The sequence below is a fragment of the Lithobates pipiens genome, unplaced genomic scaffold (genome assembly GCF_037356315.1).
Source record: "Lithobates pipiens isolate NorthernLeopardFrog02 unplaced genomic scaffold, aLitPip1_a1.2 Scaffold_19, whole genome shotgun sequence".
NCBI lineage: Eukaryota > Metazoa > Chordata > Amphibia > Anura > Ranidae > Lithobates > Lithobates pipiens.
In genome coordinates this window covers 221,310,328-221,324,201 of record NW_027507764.1, presented here as the reverse complement: position 1 = coordinate 221,324,201, position 13,874 = coordinate 221,310,328, and positions in this window count along the sequence as shown.

Sequence of the window (13,874 nt, the reverse complement as noted above, 5' to 3'; positions counted from 1 at the left end):
GCATTTTTTATTAATTTGTTAGTATTTGTTTATAAGGTGGAGCATTGTACTGTTTAATGATTTTGATTTTATTGCTGTACCACCACTTTCTTCCAAGTCCTTTTAGCTCGGATTCAGCAAGGAATCTGATCACGGATCCCTTGCTGAATAGAGCAAAGCAAGTGTGAAAGGGCCTTTAAGAGCACAAGAACCTTCAATAACACTGGAATTTAGGCAAGATCAGCAGATATTTTTCTGGATAATTTTACCTAACCTAAAAAGAAAACGAATGCAGTTACCACATCTAAGGACTTGTAAGTTGCAATATATTCATTTTTTTGTTCTTGGGTTTAGATATAATTTAATATCCATATTGACAGAACAGAAAAGGGATTTAAAGGGCCTCTTTATCAGACAAAGCAGAACAACAAGAAAGATGCCCATAAACCTTTATTTTTTTTCGGCATCATCATTTGGAACGCTACTAACGCATGGTCTCCATCAGTGCAGGGTTAATATTTAAAGTAAGGCCCTTAAGCCATTTTGGGGTCTCTTTTTGATAACTTTTTGGCCAAAGTTACATGGCTCTGGACTGTATCACATGCACCATAAACTGGCACACGCCATTCATTGTATCACATGTATCATTCAAGGAATGGTCATTTTTAGTTTTGAAAATGACCAAACGACCTGCATGTATTCAGTCCTTTTCCCTGCTAAACAAATAATACAAAAGTTTGCTCTTTTTTAAATCCAAGCTATTTTTTTAAATCCAATGTTAACTGTTTTGTATATCTCTCCCTATAAACACCCTGTGACTTTACTCCCTCCCTTTCAGCATTTTTGTTAGATTAATCTTTGTTGTTGTCTTCAGCTGTTTTTTCCTCACTTGCCATCTGCTTTTCTTCTCTTTCCAACTACATTATTTTTGCTTTACTGCTTATTCATTGCACTAATGCTACTATATTCTTTTGCATGCTGTCCACTAGAAACAAAATGGAGATTTCATGTTCTTTTATTTTTCTGCCAATAAAAAGTCATCTGTTTTACTACTATAATGTGCTATGTATGAGAAATATTTACTGGACAAATTCTGAAAAAACTAGCAAAGCAGTATTAAGCAATCTCCTAAACAGAGAAAAAAAAAATATTTTATTACTGATAAGAAAATTTGAAGCACAAGATTCTGAAAATACCATTCCGATGTATTACTTGTTTGTTTGCCAAAATTTAAAACTGAACTCAAGGCAGATAAACAAAACACCAACTGATTAATGTATGTGTTTCTTAAAAAGTGCATTTATTTCTTAGTCACTAAAGAACACAAGTTTTAGAAATAATTGGGTTATACAGAAAGTCCCGGGAACGAGAAGGAGGGAAACGAGTGGTAGTGTAGGGACAGCATGACAGGGTGATGAGGGCACAGGAAAGGGTTAAGTAAAAGTAAATGGTGAGGAAGGGGGGGGTGGTTAGAAGAAGGGGTGGGTAGCCTTTAAAAGGAGTAGAACAGGAAGAGGAGGGGTAACAACGGTAGGAGCACGAGGAGAGGAAAGTTTGCAAGTTTAGGAGAGTTTATCTTAGAGCAGGTTAGTTAGCCTTTGCGGGATGGCTGCGTTTGAGGCCATCTTTGCTCAGCTGCGAGCGGCTGCCACCTGCCATGGACCGGAGTGGCTAGAGCGGCAGGTGGCGCCGTTTCTCAATGACCAGGCTGAGGCTGGGGGATCGGCCACGCCACGCGCCCGGAGGTCTCGGCCTCCGGAGCGTTTTTCGCCGGATGTGTCCCCTCGAGCTGCCCGCTCAGATAGGAGCCCCCCCGGCAGGGACCCGTCAGGCCCGCCAGCGAAGCGCACACCGGCTTCCGCTGGTCCGGTGCCTGGACGGAATCCTCGGCTACAGCGGCGCTCGGTGGGCGGGGCTTCGGAGCGGGCTAGCCCCTCCCCCCCGCCCGCTCGGCGGAGATCTCCGGAGGATCCGGGCTCCCTCTCCCCTCCACGCGGGGGGAGGGGGAGGCCTCGGCGCGGGGCAGCATGTAACACGACCGCCGGGCCTTCCCCATCCCCGGCCGGCGGTTCGGATGTGAGGCGGCGTGGTCAAGATGGCGGCCGACGGCGGCTGAGGAGCACAGTGGCGGCAGCAGACGTCATCCCTGGAGGAGCCAGACAGGCCGGTGATTCAGACGGACGTCGCGGTCAGAGGCCTGGTGGACCTGCTACACGCTTGGCTCAGGTGGAGAGCGCGGAGCCCCTGCGTACGCCCGTGGTCCTGTCCGAGGGGGAGCTGAGCGAATCCGACCATGAGGGTCAGCAGGAGCGTCCGTCGGCGGTGGAGGCGAGCGGAGAGGCGGCGGGGTCCTTCCCTGGTCGGCCCGGTAAGTCCATGTTTCTGTCTTTCCCTTCTACGGTTCCTGTACTGTCTGGGGTTGTTGGGAGTGGTTCAGGGACCGGGGTGTGTGGGTCCGAGTCTGGGGGGTCCGCCGGGGGGCTGGTGGGCCCAGGCGTTGGCGGGTCGGCCGCGGTGGGGTCCGAGTCGCAGCTGCAGGCCCTGTTGGGGGGTCTGCGGGATTTGGTGCAGCGCTTTGCGCAGGACGCCGGTGGGAGGGATACGCCGGCTGCTGCGTGGGGGACGTCTGCGGCGGGGGGTGAAAAGGTCGGGGAGGAGCGGGCTGCGGCGCCGGCCGCGGCTGCCCTTCTCGCTGTGGTGGTGCCCCCGGCGGCTGCTGAGGTCGCTTCGGCGGTAGCGACGGGGGCGGGGGAGAAGGTGGCGTCCCCGGACGGCGGTGGTAGAGCGGACATAGTGCGCATAGCAGACGCGGCGAAATGCGAAGTATATGTCTGCTTTGATGGTCCGTTGGGGTCGCACTTGAAGCCTGAGGTGCGGGAGAAGATAGTGAAGGGGGAGTACGTGGAGATTTTCTCGCTGCTCCCCCTTGAGAAGTTTAATTTGGACAGGGTAAAACCTGACGATAGTAAGAAGGAGGATGAGGAGAAGCGGCGTTATCGGTTGATTCCGCGCACGTTCGCGAATTGGCTGCAGGCTTTCGCCATTATGGCCAGCGTCATTGGGGAGAAGAACCCCGAACACTGTTCGGCGTTGTTCTGCTATATGGACGCCGTGGGGGAGGCGTACCGGGTGTACGGAGGCACTGCGTGGCTTCGCTACGACGAGCAGTTCCGTCAGCGGAGGGCCGTGCGGCCGTCGTTGCGGTGGGACCATAAGGACATAAGCCTCTGGATGAGGTTGATGTCCTCGGCGAGGGCCCCTTCCCAGTTTTTTCCAGGGGGGGCCGGAGGTTTCTCTTCCTCGGGACAGCCGGCCTCCAGCAAACGGGGACTCTGCTGGCAGTTTAACAACGGCACTTGCAAGTTTGGAAGTTCTTGCCGCTTCAAACACGAGTGCTCCGGCTGCGGCGGCTCCCACCCGGGTTCCCGGTGTTTTAAAAAGGGGAAGGGGCGACCGGGAGAGTTGGCTAACAAAAGGGACGACGCCGGTGAGGGGGGAAAGGATGGCGCCTTTCCTAAGTAGATACCCGGACCGGGCGGCTGCCCGGCTTTTGCGGGAGGGGTTTGCGGAGGGTTTTCGGATACCTAGTGCTTTGGAGGCGATTCCGGCGGTGGTTGGGGCGAAATTGGGGAAGGAAGTGGCGCTGGGTCGTATGGCGGGCCCCTTTCGGGAGCCGCCGCTGGCGGATCTGGTGGTGTCCCCTCTTGGGGTGGTGCCCAAGAAGGAGCCAAATAAGTTTCGGTTGATCCACCACCTTTCGTTTCCGAAAGGGGGCTCCGTCAACGACGCGATTGACCCGGCGGCTTGTGCGGTGTCTTATACGTCTTTTGACGCCGCGGTGTCGTGGGTGCGCCGGTGTGGGCGGGGGGCCTTGCTGGCGAAGGCGGACGTGGAGTCGGCGTTCCGCTTACTGCCGGTCCATCCTGACAGCTTTCACCTGTTGGGCTGCTGTTGGCAAGGCAAATTTTATGTGGATCGTTGCCTTCCCATGGGGTGCTCGATTTCGTGCGCCTTGTTTGAGACCTTCAGTTCGTTCGTCGAGTGGGTGGTCCGGGACGTTTCGGGTTTGAATTCGATAATTCATTACCTGGACGATTTCCTGTGCGTGGGCTCTGCCGGATCGAACACTTGCGCGGTGTTGCTGGCTACCTTGCAACAGACGGCCCAGTGGTTCGGTATCCCGTTGGCGGCGGACAAGACGGAAGGCCCGACGGTGCGCCTTAGTTTTTTGGGGATTGTGATCGATTCCGAGGCCATGGAGTGCCGGCTCCCGGAGGGGAAGCTGGAAGACTTGCGGGCTGACCTTCAAGGGGTGGCCGGGTTGCGCAAGGTGCAGCTGCGGAAGCTTCAGTCGTTGCTGGGGAAGCTGAACTTTGCGTGCCGGATCATTCCTATGGGTAGAGTCTTTTGTCGACGTTTGTCGGCGGCCACGGCGGGGGTTCGATCGCCCACCCATTTCATCAGGCTGACGCGTGAACACAAGGAAGACCTGAGGGTGTGGCACACCTTTTTGGCTCAGTACAATGGCCGTTCCCTCTGGCTGAGTGGGCCGGTGAGCAATGGGGATTTGGAGTTGTTCACTGACGCTGCAGGATCTACAGGGTACGGCGCGTACTTTGGCGGTCAGTGGAGCGCGGCTCCTTGGCCGGTGGAGTGGGTGGAGGCGGGGCTGTGCAAGAACCTGGTGCTGCTGGAATTGTTTCCGGTGGTTTTGGCGGTGGAGGTTTGGGGGGCGGCGTTCCGAGATATGAAGGTTAGGTTGAATTGCGACAACTTGGGCGTGGTTCAGGTCATTAACTGCATCTCGGCGTCTTCCCTTCATGTCGTCCGGTTGCTGCGGCACTTGGTGCTGCGCTGCTTGGAGCTGAACATTTTCTTATATGCAGTGCATTTGCCAGGGGTTGAGAATACGTTGGCTGACGCCTTGTCTCGTTTCCAGTGGGTCAGGTTTCGGGAGTTGGCGCCGGCGGCCGAAAGGGAGGGTGTCCCCTGCCCCAGCTGGATGTGGTCGATGGTCTGGGAGTCATCGCTGGGTGGATCGAGCGGTCGGTAAGCGCCGCCACTTGGCTGGCCTACGGTAAGGTATGGTGTGAGTGGCGGGAGTTTGTTGGCCAGGTCGGCGGGGATCCGGCTGCTGCTGAGCTGCCGATGTTGGTTCTCTATTTTGTGGCCCGGGGTCTGGAACGTGGTGTGTCGGTCTCCGCAATGGACCGGAAGCTGGCGGGGCTGGCCTTCTGGTTTAAATTGCAAGGGTATGCGGATTTTACCAAAGGCTTTTGCATTCGGCAGGCGATGAAGGGCTATCGTCGTGCGCGAAAACGGAAGGATAACAGGAGGCCGGTGACATTCGGCAACTTACAGGAGGTGGTGGGTAGGTTGGGGTCGATCTGCTCCTCTGTGTTTGAGGCATCGTTGTTTCGGGCGGCTTTTGCGCTGGCCTTTTTTGGCGCGTTCAGGGTTAGCGAACTGGTGAGTCCATCGAGGACGCTCCCTGGAGGGATTTTGGCGCAGGATGTGCGCCTGTTGGGCGATAGGGTGGAGATTTTGTTGCGCCGGTCTAAAACGGATCAGGGAGGTAGAGGGGTGACAGTGTGCTTGTATCGGCTGGAGGGGTCGCCGCTGTGCCCCGTGCAGGCGGTAGGGGAGTTTTTGGGTGTTCGGTCTGGTGGGGACGGGACGCTGCTGGTTCATGCGGATGGGTCTTTGCTGTCAAGATTCCAATTTGTGGCAGTTTTTCGCAAATGCTTGACGGTGGCCGGCTTGGATAGCTCGCAGTTTGCCTCGCACTCCTTCCGTATTGGGGCGGCTACAGAAGCTGCTCGTTGCGGGTTGGACGAGGCGGCGGTCCGGAGGATAGGGCGGTGGGATTCACTTTGTTTTCGGTCTTACGTTCGGCCGGAGCTGGCGGTGGAATAGGGCCCGTGGCCGGATGTGTGGGGGAGGTTTTCTGTGGGGTGTGTGTTGTGTCGGTGTCTGTGTGTTTTCTTCAAGCCTGCTGTTATTTATGGTTTTTCTATGTTGTTTCAGATGGATTCCAGATAGGCCTCGTGTGGATATTGGGGCACTCTTATGTGTTCCGGGGGGCCAGGAGGGCAGACATACGGCAGAATGGCAGGCAGTTAGGGGTTCCTCAGGAGGAGGCTTGTGTGCGGTGGATTGGGAGGCCGGGTATGCTGTGGGGCAGGGTGTTACCGGAGGTGCTGCACGTGGCGCGCCTGGATAGGCCGCCTGACGTGCTGGTGCTCCACGTGGGGGGCAACGATCTGGGGGGCCGGCCGGCCAGGGAGCTCATTCGTGACATCAAGTTGGATTTTTTGCGTTTGAGCACCCTTTTCCCCGGAATGCTAATCGTATGGTCCGACATTGTGGCCAGGACGTGTTGGCGGTTGGCCCGGTCCGTAGCGAGCCTTAATAAAACCAGAATTAAAGTGAACAAGAGGGTGGGCCAGTTTGTTCTTAGGAATGGGGGTCTGGTGGTTCGTCATCGGGAATTGGAAAGGGATGTTGGGCTGTATCTGTTGCGAGATGGTGTACATCTCTCAGATGTTGGGATGGATCTTTGGGCCCTGGGCTTGCAGGAGGGGATACAGCGGGCTCTGAGAGTGTGGCGGGGCTCCCAAGGGTGAGGGGGTCTCCCTTGGTAGCTGGTGGCGGTGGTGGTGGCTTGTATGGTGGTAACTGACCCAGGAAATGGAAGTGTCGGGGGGCCGATTAGGGACATGGGCTCCCTGGGTTACAGCTAATGCGGGTTAGCTGATTATGGGATAGTGGACACTGCGGGTAGGGAGTTGTCTCCGGGCTGATGCTATTCACGGCCGGAGGCCTAGTACGGTTAGCTTGCCCGCAGTGTAACAAAGTGAGATGGTGTTGGGAAAGTGCCATACAAGCCACCGGGTTCAGAAAACTGAGGAGGTTTCAGAGTTAGATGGAGGTTTATCGAGGTCAAAATGGTTTAAATGGTTAAGTGTTATATGTTGATATTTTGATATATATATTTTTATATATATTTATGTATTTAGAAATAAAAGGCTGCTGTGGCCGGTTATACCCCATAAAAGGTGTGGTCTCATTTTCTATAGATAAGAAACGGGAGACAGGTTGGGGGGTGTAACGGTGGGCCGCAGTGGGGGAAAACGAGGAGGTGCATCTTATCTACACCAGTCATGACATCTATAGGTGGATATGGACCAGCCTGGTATAACCCCCTCCCACTTCCAGCATACCCATGTTTTTGCTAGTTAAGAAAATGTTTAACCACTTTGGCAGCCATTTTTAGTTTTTCTGAAGGTGTTTTTTTTCTCTTTAATAAACTTTGTTATATGCTACTTGGGCTAGTCCCATCATGCAGCTATCCCTGTTAGTATTCTTCAGGAATAGCTTTGAAGGCCATACCCAAACTCTGCTGGATCAAAGAGTGTGAATGAAATCTGACCTTTAGGCACTGGGCTTTACTTGTGGTGCTTTCCAGACCTTTTTGTCCTGTGTTAGTTGGTGGCACAGTTTAAGAGGCATGATCCCAATCTCTAAAGACCTATTAATGAGCATGCCATGGGACCATACATCATGGACCACTTCTTTTGTTAGAAATGGTGGGTGCCATTACTATTTTCCTTTTCCATTGTTTCCCATGTAAAGGACTTATGTGCTGGGGAATTAGGGGCTGCATCACTCGATTGAGTTTATCACATGCACTCTGCTCCCTCCTTTTCAGTATGAGGTAAAGTCTTCCCATCGTTGCTCCCATTTGCAGAAGATACGGGTTTCACCCAGGTTTGTCCTCGCTGCCATCTGCTGTATCCTGCTAACCCCTGGCCCTTTTAACCTCCTCTTAACATTTGTCTCTGTTAGGCAGTGCAACATGTAGGATCCTAAAAGAAAAAGATGCAGTGCTGCTGCATCAGGTCTCCAGTTCATGAACCACTAATGCCCCGTACACACGAGAGGGATTAAGTCTGACAGACCTCCAAAGGAGTTCCGACGGAGTTCTGGCGGACTTTTCGACCGAACGGACTTGACCACACACCATCACACCAAACTCCGACGGAGTCGAACGTGATGACGTACGACTGGATTCGACGTAGGAAGTTCATAGACAGTAGCCAATAGCTGCCCTAGCGTCGGTTTTAGTCCGTCGGAGTAGCACACACACGAGCAAATTTTTCGAAGGGGACCGGGTCCGGCGGAGTTCCGTCGGGAAAATTTGAAGCATGCTTCATTTCTAAAGTCCGTCAGACTTTTGCGAAGCTAAAGTCCGTTGCAGCCCACACACGATCGGATAGTCTGACGGACTCGGTCTGACGGACTTTGGATGTTGAAAAGTCCGCTCGTGTGTACGGGGCATAACAGTTACAAGGATGCCCGCAGTATCCCATCTCCAGGGCCTTACACTGACTGTCTGGGCTGTTATCCCCTAATTGAGTTCCTACATGCCTAATAGTTCTCGTTACCTCTTTCATGCCACGTACACACGATCAGACTATCCGCTGGACTTTCCAGCAGAGGTCCACCAGACTTTCCAAACAAGCGGACTTGCCCACACACGATCGGACTTTTGGCAGAGGTCCGCTGGACTTTTCAAATGAACGGACTTGCCCACACATGGAGTAAAGTCTGTTAATTTTGAACATAACTCCAGGTAGACGGGACTAGCGAAGGAAGTCAATGTCGCCACCTCCATCGGCGAGATTGACACATCGCTAGCCCCATCGCCTGGTATGGATTTAAAGGGGAATCCCTATGCTTAAAAAAACGGCATGGGGGTCTCCCCAAAGTCCATACTAGACCCTTATCCAAGCATGCAGCCCGGCCAGTCAGGAAAGGTGGTGGGGACGAGCGAGCCCCCCCGAACTGTACCAGGCTGCATGCCCTCAACATGGTGGGGTGGCTGCGGCCCCCCCACCCCAAAGCACTTTGTCCCCATGTTGATGAGGACAAGGGCCTCTTCCCGACAACCCTGGCCATTGGTTGTTGGGGTCTGCGAGCGGGGGGCTTATCGGAAACTGGGCGCCCCCTTTAATAAGGGGGCCCCCAGATTCCGGCGCCCCACCCTATGTGAATGAGTATCACCTGATGATGGAGTATCCCCTGATGAAGTCACATGGTCGTGACGTCACCGCAGGGACGGGATAGGCGTTCTAAACTGATACAGGCAATACGAGCTCGGCGCTCGGCGGAGATAGGTACTGCTGGTTTGTTTTTATGTGAGTACCTTTTCTATTAATAAATGCATTGTGGATCTAAACATACTACACTATGTGGCACTCCTCCTTCCTTTGAGCTGTTCCTGCTGCTGCTTAGAGACAAAGACGGTACATAGCCGACCCTGGGGGTCCAGGTTTATTCATTACCAAGGACAAGAAAAAGAAGGGGAATAGCCAGTGTACTTTTATGTGGTTACCTCTTTACCGCAAGGTAAGGGACCGTTACTTATTGGTGTGGTGTGGCACGAGGAGGGTAAGGACATGGTTGCACATGTGGAATATTTTGCACATAAAACAACTTTGCACATGAAAGCACTTGCACTTTCTTATGTTGTTTTGCACACACAGAAATATCGTTCATATGAGGATTAGGGATAAATATATGGATTGATCCTGCATCCTGGAAAATCTTTCCTAAATAAAAATGAAAAGCATCACTGGATTACCATATCAATTGGTGGATATATATGGACTAAATATTACTTCACATGATTGTTTGATTCATATATATATATATATATATATATATATATATATATATATATATATATATATATATATATATATATATATATATTTTTTTTTTTTTTTTTTTTGCCCATACTTTGCACAAGAGCACTTTGAGATATATGTAGCAATATTTAGCACTTTATTAGAAGGGGATTTGCACATCTTCTATTCCTTTTTATGATATTATCTTACATGATATTTATACATCGGCTTTGTTTTGCATGGAGCACTTTATTATCACCAGGCAGATATAAGGACTATTGCCCACAGTATTAGATATTCACTATAAGATTGAAGATTATTACCATCAGTTATCTGAATTTGCTAATTGATGTTAGTTTGTATGGATTTAAAGGGGAACCCCTACAAATGCTGTGGGGATCCCCCCAAAGTCCATACCAGACCCTTATCTGAGCATGTAGCTCGGCTGGTCAGGAAAGGGGCTAGGGATGAGCGAGCGCCCCCCTCTTGAACCGTTCCATGCCCCCCCTTCCCCACAGCACCCACCCCCCGTGTTGAGGGCATGTGGCCTGGTACGGTTCAGGGGGGGGGGGGGCGCTCGGTTGTCCCCACCCCCCTTCCTGACCGGCCGGGCTTCATGCTCGGATAAGGGTCTGGTATGGACCTTGGGGGGACCCACACACCGTTTTTCCTCCAGAAGCAATTTAATTTATGCACAGTTGTAGTAGCCTCTGACTCTTCTGATGAGGAGGATCTATCTGATGAAGTCTCACAAAACCATGTAAGAGCATTTTGTTTGCATGGCATTGCAGACATCTGCCTTACCTGCCAGACTTAAGAAAACAAATTTGGTTTCTAATAATCTGGGGCATACAACTGTATATATAAAAGAACAGCATGCTGCTTCTACTAGCACTGTTACTAGTCTGAGTGTCCTAAGACTGCTGTAGCATTTACACCTGTAAAGGCTGCTGGATATTTTGGGTCTCTTGTTCCCTGCACTAGTGATGACCCACCCTTAACAGTATGCAAATTAAACCTTGTAGCACTTGGAAACATTTATTAGACTGTAAAGCACTGTAAAAGAAAAAGGGTTAGATGCTAAGTGCAGCATACGGCTTTACATTTCTGAGAAATTGCCAGCTGCATACAGTATCCTACAGGCCTGAACGTCACCCAGGTAAACTAGTGCCTTCAGTCTACCCAGTGACTGGCCAGTGAACTTGATGACACAGATCTGCTGGTGATGGGCCCTTGTAGCATTGGCATTACCTCACAACAACAAGTTGAAAAATATTTTTCATGAGTGTGGCAGTTGGTTCTAGAGCTCCAGTGATCCCACAATGGCTAGAGAAAGGGTCTCACCCATATCACTGGACACACTTCTTAAAAAAGCTTTCTGAGGTGCGCCCCAGTCTCCAGGACACTTTATCAGCAGCAGCACTTTGAGGTAAAAAGGATTGGGATATCCCTGTGGTCACTTGGGATTTGCCGCACACACACCCCCCAAAAGTAACACAGTAACCACGTGGACTCACCTGCAGATCTCACTTGCAGCATACAACCCAACAGCAACCAGTCTACAGCAGCCAAGCCTTCTCCACAGGCTCCCAGATGCCAACAGCGACAGAGTACCTTAACCTTTCCTGTGCTCACTGCCTCAAATACACAGCTGCCTTCTTAGCTTAGCGAGTATAACTGTCATCTTAACTCTGTGTACATCCAGTTCCAACACAGGGCTCTCTGGTCACACTCAGGGCACACAAGCAGGATAGTCTCTTACTGGGCTCCAGGCTTTGCCCATGGGTCTCAGTCTCCAAATGGTGGTGATTGGGGTCCTTACACATTTGGCACCCAGATGCAGGAACAGTCTCTCTCTTCCTCTCTAGCAGTAGCAACAGAGTCAGTAGCTATCTTAGCATGGATCACACTAGAACATGGCTCAGTACTTACAACTCCTTGCAACATTTAGTCCTGGAGCACTTGTCCCAACACAGCAGCTGATATGCCAGTGTTTCCTTGTGAAAGAGCTCTCAGCTCTGGCCAACATTTCAACAGTCTCTTCTTAGCTCTTTGTAAACAGGCTTCCAGCTCTGCCTGCACTCAGTCTCTCCTACTCAAGGAGTAGATCTCCTGGGCTCTCCAGCATGTAGGTCAGGCACAACATGCCCCCTCATTAGAAAAAAAGAGGTGGTAGGGATGGGAAACTCCCCAGGTACGTTTTTGTTAGGCTTCTAGGCTGAAAGATCATGCCCATTAGCAGAACTGGCAGCCAATCACAGCTCATATTAGCTTCTTTCTCCCTGCAGGTACCACTCAAACATGGAGAAAAAAATATATCTTTATTTTGCCAAAGCTGCTGGGCTAAATTTAAAGAGCCCGGCGCAACACTATCAAAACATTACTGGTACACACTGTACTCCAAGGTATCCTGTAGACTGGAGATCCCCTGATCAACTTTTCACATCTTCTAAAATGCCCTTTCCTAAGAAGTGGGCCATGTCCATGGTAGATTCAGCAGTGTCTCTTAATAAAGCAACATTCCTGTCAAGGATGCATCAGTGTTTAAAATGGCATTTACAAACATTTGTAAGCTCTTTCCCAATCTGCTCTACAGCCTGCCATGGCTGTGATATTAAGCTATCAAATCTTAGGAAATTACCTATATTCATGTTAAAGAATACAACATCTATTCACATAGATGATTTATTTATAGAGTTCCTAACACTTAATCCCACAGCCCTGCACTTTTGGGCAAACTGTTTGGTTGATATCCCCTATCACATTTCTTGTATGAGTCTGTCAGTAAAAACATGGATAACCCTTTGGTTAAAATGTTAAACTGCTCAGCAGCTTTGCTCTAAAACATATTACAGGGCTAACACACGATCCAAATATTGTATGAAAACGGTCGTCAGAGGAAGGATCGTACGATTTTCGGATCGTGTGTACACTACTTTTGACAGCCGATCACGACTGTTCATCGGATATTATTCGATTGGAAATGCACGGAAATTTTCCTCGTACGATTCCAGATCATATGATTTTCGCTTAGTCAGTATAGTTGTCATCCGAAAATACAATACAAATACTTTACAACACATGACATCACTTACAATTTTTTTTTCTATCGTACGAGAATCTTCGTGACCTTATTTAGCTATTCAATTTCTACTTGCGATTATTAACCGAAAATGGTTGTACGATATTCGGATCGTGTGTACTGCTCATAAGGCTAGACCACAAGCTGGGAAGCCCCCCCCCCCCCCACTTCTGTGGCCAGGAAGAGTTCCTTTCAATACTCCCAGGTTTCAACCTTCAAGCCTAGGCCCAAGCAAGAAGCCCATTTCAACAACAAACATTGGGCCCCCAAACCTGCTGACAAGTACACCTCAGCACAAAGGGACAACAACCTACTTTCCAAACTGAGATGGTTGAGGACTCCTGGTCAGAAAACACCTTAGATGCTTGGGTAATAGATGTGGTTTAAAGGAATTCTGATCTCTGTTCCCTGTCCATTATATGTTTCCAACCTGTCAGTGTCTCTGTACAGACCTTCATGGTGCTTTTGCTGGTTATTTAATTCAAGGAGTTATAGCCATAGTTTGAACAGCAGGAAGGTTCAGGTTTTTTACTCTAACCTTTTGACAGTTTTGCAAACCAAAGGGGGGTGTCAGTCCATCTTGGGTCTGAAGGTCTTGAATGTCTCTATATGGATCCAAAAATTTTGCATGGAATCCATCAGGTTATTAATAGCCTCCCTTCATCAGAGAAACTTTATAGCATCAGTGGACATCTAGGATCAGGGCTCAAGTCCTGCGGGAACGCATGGGAACGGAGTTCCTGTACTTTTTCCACAACAGGAACTCAGTTCCCGTTAGCAGCCGTGTCCTGCAAGACTTTGAAGTATGTGAGCTGTGTGGCAGGTGCTACACCAGCAGCCACCGACACAGCTTGCAATAGTAAGTGCCACACACCTGACCATTCAGGCATTGCCAGTAGGGGGCCCCATGACAGATTCCGCTTCGATCTACCTGTCAATCACAGCTAGCTGACGGGTGGATCAGGTCTAGGTGACGGGTAGATCAGCTATTCTGCTGACAGGGCATGCAGGGAGAGCGGTGAGCTGAGGGAGGAACATCAGTTTGGGGTGGTAAGCGGAGCACAATACCTGGCAAAGTTTAATGCCAGGAGGGAAGTTTATGTGGAAATTATGTGAAGGGT